The sequence below is a fragment of the Rattus norvegicus genome, chromosome 13, assembly GCF_021556685.1.
Source record: "Rattus norvegicus strain SHRSP/BbbUtx chromosome 13, alternate assembly SHRSP_T2T, whole genome shotgun sequence".
Classification (NCBI taxonomy): Eukaryota; Metazoa; Chordata; class Mammalia; order Rodentia; family Muridae; genus Rattus; species Rattus norvegicus.
The window spans coordinates 99,282,998-99,294,931 of record NC_141546.1 but is presented as its reverse complement, the minus strand read 5'-3'; the positions used below and the strand labels follow the sequence as shown (position 1 = coordinate 99,294,931).

The 11,934-nt window shown below is 45.5% G+C and overlaps 1 pseudogene across 8 annotated transcripts; it reads left to right on the top strand.

The window, feature by feature from the left end:
* The first annotated feature begins 819 nt into the window (after window positions 1–819).
* Window positions 820–10,637, top strand: LOC120096209 (glyceraldehyde-3-phosphate dehydrogenase-like; annotated as a pseudogene). 8 transcript variants are annotated; one of them, XR_015636251.1, is made up of 4 exons: window positions 820–975; window positions 5,814–5,935; window positions 7,266–7,359; window positions 9,407–10,636. The product of XR_015636251.1 is annotated as a glyceraldehyde-3-phosphate dehydrogenase-like, transcript variant X6 (transcript). The 8 variants fall into 8 exon arrangements; XR_015636248.1 differs by having other exon boundaries at window positions 895–979; window positions 9,407–10,637; XR_015636247.1 differs by lacking the exon at window positions 820–975 and adding an exon at window positions 5,412–5,660 and having other exon boundaries at window positions 9,407–10,637.
* The last annotated feature ends 1,297 nt before the right edge of the window (window positions 10,638–11,934 follow it).

The window sequence follows — 11,934 nt, the reverse complement described above, 5'->3', positions numbered from 1 at the left end:
GGCATGCTTGAGACAGGGTCTTGCTAGGCAGTTAAGGCTAGCCTCTAACCTACGGTCCTGTTGCCTTGGTCTCCTATGTGATGGAGTTACAAGTGTGTGCCACCATGCCTGGATCCATTTTATTTTATTTTAACAAATTCTTTTGAAAAAAATTAGGTTTCTTTATGTGTCTGAGTGTTTAGGTTTAGACTATATAATGTGAACAGTGTGCATGCTTGGTGCCGGCGGAAGTCAGAAGATGGCATTGGATCTTCTGGAAACTGCCTGTGGGTGTTGAGAATGGAACCCGGGTCCTTTGATGATTAATAAGGGGAATCAGTCATCTTCCAATGGACACATTGTTTATGGTGTGAATAAGCTATAAGTAGCCTGAAAATGCCAATCTGTAATTTCATGAGGGACCAAAAGGATGGGAAAGGGCTGGTCTCTCTGTGCGTATAGCCTGCTCATTTATACAATAAATGCTACACCAGAGGGCACTAAGAATGGTTAGTGTGGCAGTCCATGGCAGAGGCTGTAATACATGGCAGAAATCTTGCCCAAGCACCTGTTCCCATAGAATCAAATCTCACACATTCTCTGTGCATTTTCTGACCAAAGTTTTGATCCACTTGGAGATTTGAAAGTAAAATGAGCCCTACTTTCTGCTTTGGGAGAGACTTAAGGAGACCTACATTTAATTCCTCCTGTGAAGTGTGTTCAAAGACACCACGGGATCCCAGGAGCAATGGATTCAGATCCTGCGTGGGCCGCTAAGACATCAAGGGGCTTGTGGGCAAAAGCTCTTCCATCGAGAGCATGCCTCATGAGGAGCAGTATGGCTTGGAATCGAGACAGATGCTGGGCTGTGTTTACTGTGGCAGCATTGCGAAACACCAGCTCAACCCACCCTGCATCCTGCTGCTCTTCTACACACATCCGGACATCATCTTTCAAATGCAGCTGCTGCCTTGCTTATGGGAAAGCGCTTGCTAGGCAAGTATGTGTCTCTCCTTTCATTCCCATGGGGAAAGGTAAAGAGAAAGCGGAGAGCAGGGACTGGGCACACAGGGGGAAGGGGTGGAGAAGGGAACACTTGGGGTTGGTGTTTGCCTTTGTTCCCTGAAAGACAGCGACATGGGGACCAGGATGTGAGTGCAATTTCCACACAAACAAAGCAGAGTTCTGTGAATGTGGGGTTAAATACGAAGACGGGAGAATGTAAATGTTATGTTTTAAAAACCTGCCCTTCATAACACATATATTGCAATGACATCATATAAGGACCAAACGCAAAGCAAAGTATGCCTTCCCTTCCTTGACTAGGATCACCTGTTTTAGGAGAATGAGCAAATGCACTGAGGCCTGTGGGTAATTAAGAAACATGTTAGCACAGTCAGCTCCATGAATAGAGGAGTTCCAGACAGCAAGCTGTCATGGGGTCAGAAGCACCAGACACTGGCCCTTGTCAGGGAGGCTCACTGACCTGCTGCTGGGCACCTGTACCTATCAGGCATGAACTTCTTTTGTTCCTGGGCTCTTTTTGTCTCCTACTCTAGCCAAGACCCCTAACATTGTCCTCCCCTCCTTTCCTCACTGTGACCATTGCAACTTGACTCCTTGACCCAACCCAACCGCTCTGCGTCTATGACTTCACTGCCTACATGTCACTCTGCATTTCTCGGCTTTCTCTACCGACCCTTAGGTATCCTCACATCCGTACAGCTGCTTCAGATCTCGTACAGCATCAGGATTTTTAATTAGTCACACAGCCCTTTCACCAGAACTCTTGCATTTTTCCTTTGGCACAAATTCCAGCTGCTTTGGGGCTGAGGGAAGAGTCTCTTGATCTGTGCTTCCACCTCCACTAAGTTGACTGAACACAATTCAGGAACGGGTTCGGTCCTGTCAATCACAGAATCTCTCCAGTCCCGATTCTTAACGGGACTGGGCACAGAAGGACAGACAAACGGGCTCACGTGGAAAGCCGCCTCCGTTGTCATACACATCTGATGGCGCAAGCTATCATCTCACATCTTGTTCTTCTCCACAAATCATTTGCAAAAGAGGCTAAGGAAAGGTGTCCCACCAATGAGCCGGTCAGCATTCTGTGCTTCTGCTATAGGAGCCGGACATGAGGGAAACCAAAGGGCTACGGTTTAGAACTTAGCTGGGGTCTCCCTCGCCCAGCATGGGGCATTCACCAGTTGTAGGGCTGGGTCTCTGGCTGGTGTTGTTTTCCCTGCGCCCACAATGAGGAGAAGCCAATGAGATTGGACTAGGATAAATTCCACAATCGTTTCTTTGACAGTTGTGAGCTTATCTCTCCCCACCACGTTCTCCAAGCAGAGTACACAATCTGGAAAGAAGATACTGCTCAAGAGAGCCTGGTTCCGACCATGGCACAGAGAACTAGAAAAGAGGCAGAGGAGGAGAGAGCCTGGTTCCGGCGGCGATGCTCTCCCGTTGTCATGTGTCCTGAGCAGGTCTCATATTATTTCTGTCTTTTCTTACCCAACACAGAATTTTCACAAGGGCATCCTTGAGTTATGTGGTTGAGGCCATCATCTCTCTTCACACTCTTGCAGCCTCCTTCTTCTTGATGTGAAGCATCCTTCTGTCTGCCATTTATATTTTATTAATATTGACATTAGCTCCGAGGGGTGTGGTGTGTGTGTGTGTGGGGATAATTATTCTTAGGTCCCAGCAATCCCTCTTTTTTAGAGTGAATGTGAACTACCCACGGCTTTGCTGTTTCTTAAGAGTCAAAAGAGTCTTGGGATATAGTACACAGCCCCTTTAGATAGAGAGGTACGAGTGAGGCTTTGTTGGTTTGTGGTCAGAAGTTTACCACAAAGGAGAGGAAACATCTTCAGAATTTTTTGTCTTAGCAGAACACTACAAAAAAAGAATTTGGGGGATTCTTTTTCATTTCATTTTGTTTTGTCCTAGCCGGTCTGGAACTTACCACGTAGACCATACTGGTTTCAAATGTGTTATAAATTCTCCCGTCTGGGAAATGGGAGAACATCTCTAATGTTCTGAGACTGGAGGTGTGCCCCACTGTGCCTGGCTCAGTTTAGAGCCTTCCGAAGCCCACAGATGATCATAGGTATTTAGGGAAAGTCAAGCCACAACAGGGCAGGATGATACTGGCAAGGGAGACAGCGCTAACTCTCACCAACCAGGCCTGTTTTGAGGTACGCTCTGTCCATCCTGTGAGCTAAACATTTGTTTACAGTAAGACGACAAAGCCTACTTGTTCCAAACGCATTCCAGCACACTTATTTAACGGGATTATTTAATTCTAGCCTTTATAACCTCAAATTCCTCCACAGTAGGAATTACTGAAATGCTTTTCCGAGTTGTCTAAGGAGACTTGCCTTGGTTTTGATGTGCTTTGACTGATCTGGTCCAGGTTTGGGATGCTTCTCCTTGTGATCCATTGTGCTTTCTGCTTTTACACCCAGGGCCTTGCTTACTCGGGAGAGTTTATTGTCTCTGCAGCCGGCAGTGGTTCAGAGTGTGGGGTGTGGATGCAGAAAAATGCATCGATCAGTGTTTAGAGAAGCTCCCTTCTGCGGTGGCTAAGTTTGCTTCTCAACCTGATCGGATCAAGGAACACCAGGGAGCTGGCGAAATGGCTCAGCGAGTAAAGGCGCTTGCCCCAAGTGTGGTGACCTGAGTTGGATCCTCCATGACAAAAGGGAAGAACTGCCTCCCACAAATAGTCTTGATAGGCACACGCAATCATGTTCATGCATGCATGAGCGCACACACACACACACACACACACACACACACACACACACACACACACAGAGAGAGAGAGAGAGAGAGAGAGAGAGAGAGAGAGAGAGAGAGAGAGGTAATAAACACCTTGGAGATTTGGGAGGCACACCTCTCCATATGTCAGCAATGTTTCTTGACAAAACTATATCCCAAAGGCTCTGACATAACCAACGGTTTACTCCCCTGATGCTCAGAATCTGTTGACATTATCGAAAGATGGCGACAGATAGGAAGTGGGGCCTAGCAGCAGAAGTTGGTTGTTGAATGCATGTCTTGGGAACCTGTGTTCTATCGACCCCTTGTTAATCTATTTCCTTTGCTTTGTGTCCCCATAAAATGAGTAACAGCCTTCAGGCTCCAACAGCCTCGATGGAGCTAAACATGTGGGCACAAACAACCATGAACTAAGCCCTCTGAAACCAGGAGCCAAAACAAATCATCCCTCTTAGCCTGGTTCTGTCACATATTTGGTCCTAACAAGAACCATAACCAGGAAGGGGGAGGGGTTAGGGAAATGTTGGCCCGGAAACCGGGAAGGGGAATAACAATCGAAATGTAAATAAGAAATACTCAAGTTAATAAAGATGAAAAAAAAAGAATCATAACCAACACATTTTACAGCTTTATTTGAAATGGGGTCATCTTTCCTTACCTTTTGCTCAAAAGAATTGCCTCTGTATCTCAGTCTTTCGACTTATTTTTATTTTGTTTTTTTTGAGACCTTGACTCATGTACCCAAAGTGCTCTTGGAACACACTATGTTACCGAGGCTGACAGGACAGAATGCTTGGGACTGAGGCGACCCGCTTCATTAGCCCTGTGGTGTTCAGAGGGAAGCGTTATGTGTAGTTCCGATCTAAACTGAGACGATCTCCATTGTTGGGAAGAAGTCAAGATACAAGAAGCAGCACTGTTGAGAAGAGCTCCCCGTGGAACTGTTTCATAGGCAATATTGCTGGAGCGACAGCATCATCTTCCAAAACAGGCAGAGAGCAGTCCAAAGTCCTGCCTCTTACGAGAGCTGGCAATGAGAATTTGAAGAGTTAAACACTTCAAAAAGATTCAAGTTTAAAGGAAAAAAAAGTATCCGGCACTCTTGCCAGATTTCAGGGTGGTCACACTCTTTTATTGGCCTTCTAAATTTTTCTACAACGAAGCTAGGCTACAGGGCTCTGGGGTCAGCCAGCTTGGAATCGCATGCCACCAGCCAAGCTCTTATCAACCCCATGTATCCCCACCCATTTCTTCCTGCTTCTCTGCGAGCCCCCAGCCAAACCATAATTCAGTTGCCTGTGGAGGTCTCGCCAGAGACACATTTCTCAAACCGGGCTGTGCAGAACACTGTTCCACGGGCTTCTAAGTAAGGGTGCCGTAAAGCCAGTGTGCTGCGCTGAAAACACGAGAAATTCTGAATGACACTTAGAGGTTCATTTGTCTTGGGACCTACTAGGATTTCAGTGCGTTATCGCACACTGTAACTTGCAAAAACGGTATTTGTTTCTCCCAAGTGTGTGCTATCATGGTGGACTACTTTGTGGTATGTGTGTGTTAAGTTTATAAGACTTTTCGGTGAAGCCAAAAACGGTTTGGAAAATGTTGGCCTAGGAGTATTCTCTAATTTTATCTGGAAATACATCCTCGTACAATCCAACTCTGGCCCAGGAGGAATGAAGGGGGAATGGGAACCCAGTCTTTCTCCTACCTCTGCAGTACAGTCGAGGGCCTGCACCCAGCCTTGGACCTCTGAATTGGTTCTCACCCCAGTGGCTTCCTCCCTGCATACCCGGAGCCCAGCATGTAGGACTCTCTGGCTTGACTGCACACTGCCTCCCTAATGGAGGTGGGGGTATAGACTCGGCAGGCGTCGGTGTCACCGGTAACCAGCGCCTGTGTGTATTATGCAGTCCTTGGGTCTGTCCCTAACTCTCCCACCCCTGACCTTTGCATCCCATCCTCTTTTTAAATAATTAAAAAATTACCCTTAGAGGCTTTCAAGCACGTATATAATGAAACATGATAATACCATCCTTTCTTTTCTCCAGCTCACTCCAGAACCCTCTAGATACATCCACCTCAAAGCGTCCAGTGGTTCTTCCTCCCTCCGTGTGTCGGCGAGCTAACGGATTCAGTTCTTCATGTACAGACGGTCTCTGACCTAACAATGGTATGACTTATGATTTTAGATTTACTATGGCACAAAGTCTTCAGTAGAAAGTGCACTTCAAATTTTGATTCTTTCCTAAGCCAGTGACATACCCAACCACAGTCTCCTGCCATCTTTGGCAGCAGCATCGGTTCTGGGTTTTGGTTCAGCCTCGTGATCACTGGGCTTAACTACCAGCAGCCCGCCATCACTGTGTTGACAGCAGTCTTTTTCAACGTTGCGCTTTCTGTTTTATCCATCTTATCATGTCCATAAAGTGCCCATCGGTGTGTGGACACGAGCGCTGGACACGTTTGTTAGCAATGTTTTGTCTTAGATGGTTCTGCCTAATGTCTGTGCTCTGAGCACATTTACAATAGGTTGTAGGGGATTTTCTGTAGGTTGAATATGTTAAATACATCATCATCTAAACAATTTGTGTGTGTGTATGTGTGTGTGTATGTGTGTGTGTGTCTGTCTCTGTGTGTGTGTGTGTGTATATGTCTGTGTGTGTGTCTGTGTGTGTGTGTATCTGTGTGTGTGTCTGTCTCTGTGTGTGTATGTGTGTGTGTGTATCTGTGTGTGTGTGTGTCTCTCTATGTGTATGGTGTGTGTGTATCTGTCTCTCTGTGTGTATGTGTGTGTCTGTGTGTGTGTATATGTGTGTGTGTCTGTCTCTGTGTGTATGTGTGTGTGTATCTGTGTGTGTCTGTCTCTGTGTGTGTATGTGTGTGTGTATCTGTGTGTGTGTCTCTCTGTGTGTATGGTATGTGTGTATCTGTCTCTCTGTGTGTCTGTGTGTGTGTCTGTGTGTGTGTCTGTCTCTCTGTGTGTCTGTGTGTGTCTGTCTCTGTGTGTGTATGTGTGTGTGCCTGTGTGTGTATATGTGTGTGTGTATGTGTGTGTATCTGTCTCTGTGTATGTGTGTGTATGTGTGTGTGTGTGCCTGTGCGTGTGTGTGTGTGTCTGTCTCTGTGTGTGTGTGTGAGGCATATGACAGAAGAGATCACTGATCCCATGAAGCTGGGGTTACAAGTGATAGTGTGGATGCTGGGAACTGAACTTGGGTCTCCAGCAAGAGCAGCAGGTGTTTTTCACGCAGGTCTCTCCAGCCTTTGAGTTGCTTTTACATAGACTTCTAGTTGACGATAGATTTATGACTCCATCCTGAGCCAAAGGGCATCTAGGCCATCTTGCTTGATTCCCACTATAGCTTTAGGGGCGTATTCTAGCACCCCTGGATGTAGGGAGACTAGACATCTTGTCTACAGTCACACTGCTGGTGACAACGTCTCTGGGCCTGGATCTGTGTGCCACCCATCACTTAGTCATGCTCTCCTGTCACCCTCAGGTGACACAAAGCTGTCTTCAGAGGATACAATGATAAAGTTCAAGGAAGTAAATCTCCAGACTGCCAACCTTCTTTACTGAGAAATTCCTCACTGGTACGTGGACCTGGGTCCCCACGTCCCCCTCCCCGTTTAGACATTATTCTGCACACATTGCTCCAAGATGTAAAATTCTCAGATGCTGGCTGGACAGGCCATGGAGATACCACAAAGCCTTCAGCTTCCTGTCTTTCTGTTCACTCTGATGTTCCTTAAAACTATAGAATGAGGGGACTGGAGAGATGGCTCAGCGGTTAAGAGCACTGACTGCTCTTCCAGAGATCCTGAGTTCAATAACCAACCACATGGCGGCTCACAACCATCTGTAATGGGATCTGATGTCTTCTTCTGGTGTGTCTGAAGACAATGACCATGTACTTACATAAAACAATTAAATCTTTAAAAAATAAAGGCTATAGAATGATACTCTAGAGCCCTGTCCACAATGGAGGTTATGATGCAGTTATGTGATGGGCAGGCCGTGTGGAAAAATCTTGTTTAATAATCTTGCCTCACTCTTCCTCACGATTGAAAGTCTCTTAAAACAGAGCAGAGACTACACTAAGAAACAGAATGCTAAAATTAGATTTCTTAAGAAATTTAAATTTATATGTTTTTCTTAGCTATTTTTGAAGTATTGCTTTCCAATGACTCCAGTTCCTTTAAATGTAGCAGGGACCCTTTCCAAGAAACATTAGCAGAAAAATACACAGACAAAGGTTTTATGGGCTGTTTTTTCAGGACTGGTAGTTAAAATCTGTATTATAAAATCACATTAGGAGATGTTCATTCTAGTAGCAACCAATGTTTATGTCATCTTCTAAAATTTAAAATTAATTTTAACTCATTAACAAAAAAGTAATGTACAAGTATCTTTACAATAGATTGATGTGAATTTTATTATGATTATTGCATACGATGATCATATACAATGATGTACTCTAGTAATTTTTTTAAATAACTGACATTAGGTTGCAGAAAATTAAAAAGTTAGATTTAATTTTTTTACTAATATATTTTATTCAAGATATAATGGGGCGATTCAAGAAATTCAGTCATTAAATATATATATATATATATGTATATATATATAAAATATTTATTTTGTGTACAGTGTTCTGCCTGACTATATGCCTGCAGGCCAGAAGAGGGCACCAGATCTTATTAAACATGGTCATGAGCCACCATGTGGTGCTGGGAATTGAACTCAGAACCTCTGGAAGAACAGCCAGTGCTCTTAACCACTGAGCCATCTCTCTAGCAGTCGTTAAATATAATGAGATGGATTTTTTTTGTTATATGTCTGGTGGTTGGGGCATTGGGGGAGGAGAGCAGATTCACAAATTCAAATGGAAGAAAGAAACATGTGAGATCCATATATTTAGAAAATAAGTTTTTAAGTGCGTGTCGGTCTCAAAGGGTTGCGATAGTATTATATTTCAGTAGACAGTGTAATGGTCTTTAGAAAGACATTCTTAACTGAATGTGGGGGCCATGCCTGCAATGCCAGCACTCAAAGGTAGGGGGAAGAGGAGGTCGAGGCCAGTTTCATCTCTGTAGAAAGGAGGGAGACAAGATGATCTGGAAAGTGAGAGAGAGGGAGTCAAATGATAAAGATCAAAGAACATAAAGGACCAGTTGTCCTCTATTAAAAACTCCTGAAACATTCACTTTGCACAACATATTAAAAACAAGACTTGGTACCCAAATCTAAAATAGACTTTGCCCCCCCCCCCCCGCCTAAACACACATATGCACATGTGCAGACACATACATGTATTTGAGGGCCCTGCAATGGTAAATTTTGAGAACTCTGCTTAGTTCATGATCCTTCCACCAAAAGGGAAGAAAAGTTGGGAGGTGGGGGAATAAAATTTGATTTCTCACTCTTGGTAGAAGGACGGCTTGTCACTTGGGAAAGCACCAAAGGTGAGAAGGGAGGAAAGGGTTAAAATGTAACAGAAATTCCGGCCCTCACAAGCTGCAGGCCATCTCAGAAGGGACCCCCGAATCCTGGAAAGATGAGCACAGGCCCAGAGGAGTCAGTGTCTGTGAACTGGTGTTAAAAATGTGTACAATAGCTCTCTGCTCCTCCCTGTTCCAGAGACAGCCGCATCTTCTTGTGCAGTGCCAGCCTTGTCCCATAGACAAGATGGTGGAGGTGGTGTGAGTGGATTTTGCCGTATTGGATGCCTGGTTACCAGGGCTGCCTTCTCCTCTGCATCTGGCAAAGTGGAGATTGTTGCCATCAACGACCCCTTCATTGACCTCAACTACATGATCTACATGTTCCAGTATGACTCTACCCGTGGCAAGTTCAACGGCACAGTGAAGGCTGAGGATGGGAAGCTTGTCACCAACGGGAAGGCCATCACCATCTTCCAGGAGCGAGATCCCGCTAACATCAAATGGGGTGATGCTGGTGCTGAGTATGTCGTGGAGTCTACTGGCAACTTCACCACCATGGAGAAGGCTGGGGCTCACCTGAAGGGTGGGGCCAAAAGGGTCATCATCTCTGCCCTTTTGGCCAATGCCCCCATGTCTGTGATGGGTGTGAACCACGAGAAATATGACAACTCCCTCAAGATTGTCAGCAATGCATCCTGGCCAAGGTCATCCATGACAACTTTGGCATCGTGGAAGGGCTCAATCCATGCTGTCACTACCACTCAGAAGAGTGTGGATGGCCCCTCTGAAAGCTGTGGCGTGATGGGTGGGGCAGCCCAGAACATCATCCCTGCATCCACTGGTGCTGCTAAAGCTGTGGGCAAGGTCATCCCAGAGCTGAATGGGAAGCTCACTGGCATGGCCTTCTGTGTTCCTACCCCCAATGTATCCATTGTGGATCTGACATGCTGCCTAGAAAAACCTGCCAAGTGTGATGACATCAAGAAGGTAGTGAAACAGGCGTCTGAGGGCCCACTAAAGGGCATCCTGGGCTACACTGAGGACCAGGTTTTCTCCTGCAACTTCAACAGCAGTTTTCACTCTTCTACCTTTGATGCTGGGGCTGGCATTGCTCTCAATGACAACTTTGTAAAGCTCATTTCCTGGTATGACAATGAATACGGCTACAGCAACAGGTTGGGGAACCTCATGGCCTACATGGCCTCCAAGGAGTAAGAAACCCTGGACCACCCACCCCAGCCCAGCAAGGATACTGAGAGCAAGAGAGAGGCCCTCAGTTGCTGAGGAATCCCCATCCCAACTCAGCCCCCAACACTGAGCCTCTCCCTCACAATTCCATCCAAGATCCCCATAATTACAGGAGGGGCCTAGGGAGCCCTCCCTACTGTCTTGAATACCATCAATAAAGTTCACTGCACCCTCCCCCCACCAATGTGTACAGTTAACAAGGGAGGTGGAGGAGGGAGAGGAGGGAACCAGAGGGCGAGGAGGAGGAGGGAGGAGGGAAGAAGAAGGAGGTGGAGGAGGAACAGAAGGGAGTAGGAGGGAGGAAAAGAGAGAAGGGAGGAGGAGGATCATAAGGAGGAGTGAACTGACATTGGATGAAATGAAACTGCTTCAGAACTAAAAAGGAGAAAAAAATGTCAACAGTAAATAGCGGCCAAGTTAAACAGAACTTCCTACCAGTTTTATTAAAACTATCACTTAGTGGGGATTGCACTCAGATTTTACAAGTTCAAATTACCTCTCTGCCTTCAAACCATTTGAGAAGACATTTGCCTTATGGTGACATTTAGTGTACTTTAGACTGTCAGAGCATAACAGCCATTTCAGATATGACAGCCTAAATTACAATTCATAGATTCAAAGAACCCGGTTAACAAGCAACTGGCTTCCACAATTGCTTGTGAGTGCAGAGTGGGAGGGCATTGGGGGAGAGCTGGAAACGGGTGCTTGTGAGTTGAAAGGTCTGTGTGAATAAGTAAAATCCTAAGAATTCCAAGCTCAGATGCATTGGTTCTGTGGACAGTCAACTTGCTGTGGCCATTTTGGATGTAAATCTGGAGTGAGTTTTATGTGGATTCAGGAAAGACAGAGCTGTGGATCAAAGTGAGTTGGACTTATTACTACTTAAAAAACAAACAAACAAACAAAAAAGAGGAGACATGAAAGTGACAGGGATCTTGGAGAAGCAATTCTGTAGCCAGAGGGAAATATGTGACAAGCCCATGACACCGAGAGAACGAAGTCAATGGCTGGTTTTTGTTTGTTTTTAGTTTTGTTGTTGAATGTCGATGATTTCAACTTAACTAGCCCTCTTGAATCCATAATATCTTGAAAATACTACACATTTATGGTTTATTTTAAGGGTTTCCCTATGCCTTTCCAAGCTGTTGTGGAATTCTCTGTGTAACTCATTCGAGCCTTGATGAGTAATTCCCCTGCCTCAGCCTTCTGAGTTGCTAGGTATGCACCACCATGCCTAGCAACATGTATGTGCCTTTAAAACAACAACATAGCTTTTAAAAATGTAAATTTCAGGGCTGGGGAAATGGTGTGAGAGCCTGAGTTCAGCTCTCTGGCACTCCTATAAAAGGCAAAGTGTTGGTGTGCATATGTAGTCTTGTACTGGAGGAGGGGGCAGGCCTACAAACAGGTGCTGAATCCCTAGAACCTATTGGCCAGCCCAACCTTATGCAATGGGTTAGCTCCAGGTTCAATGAG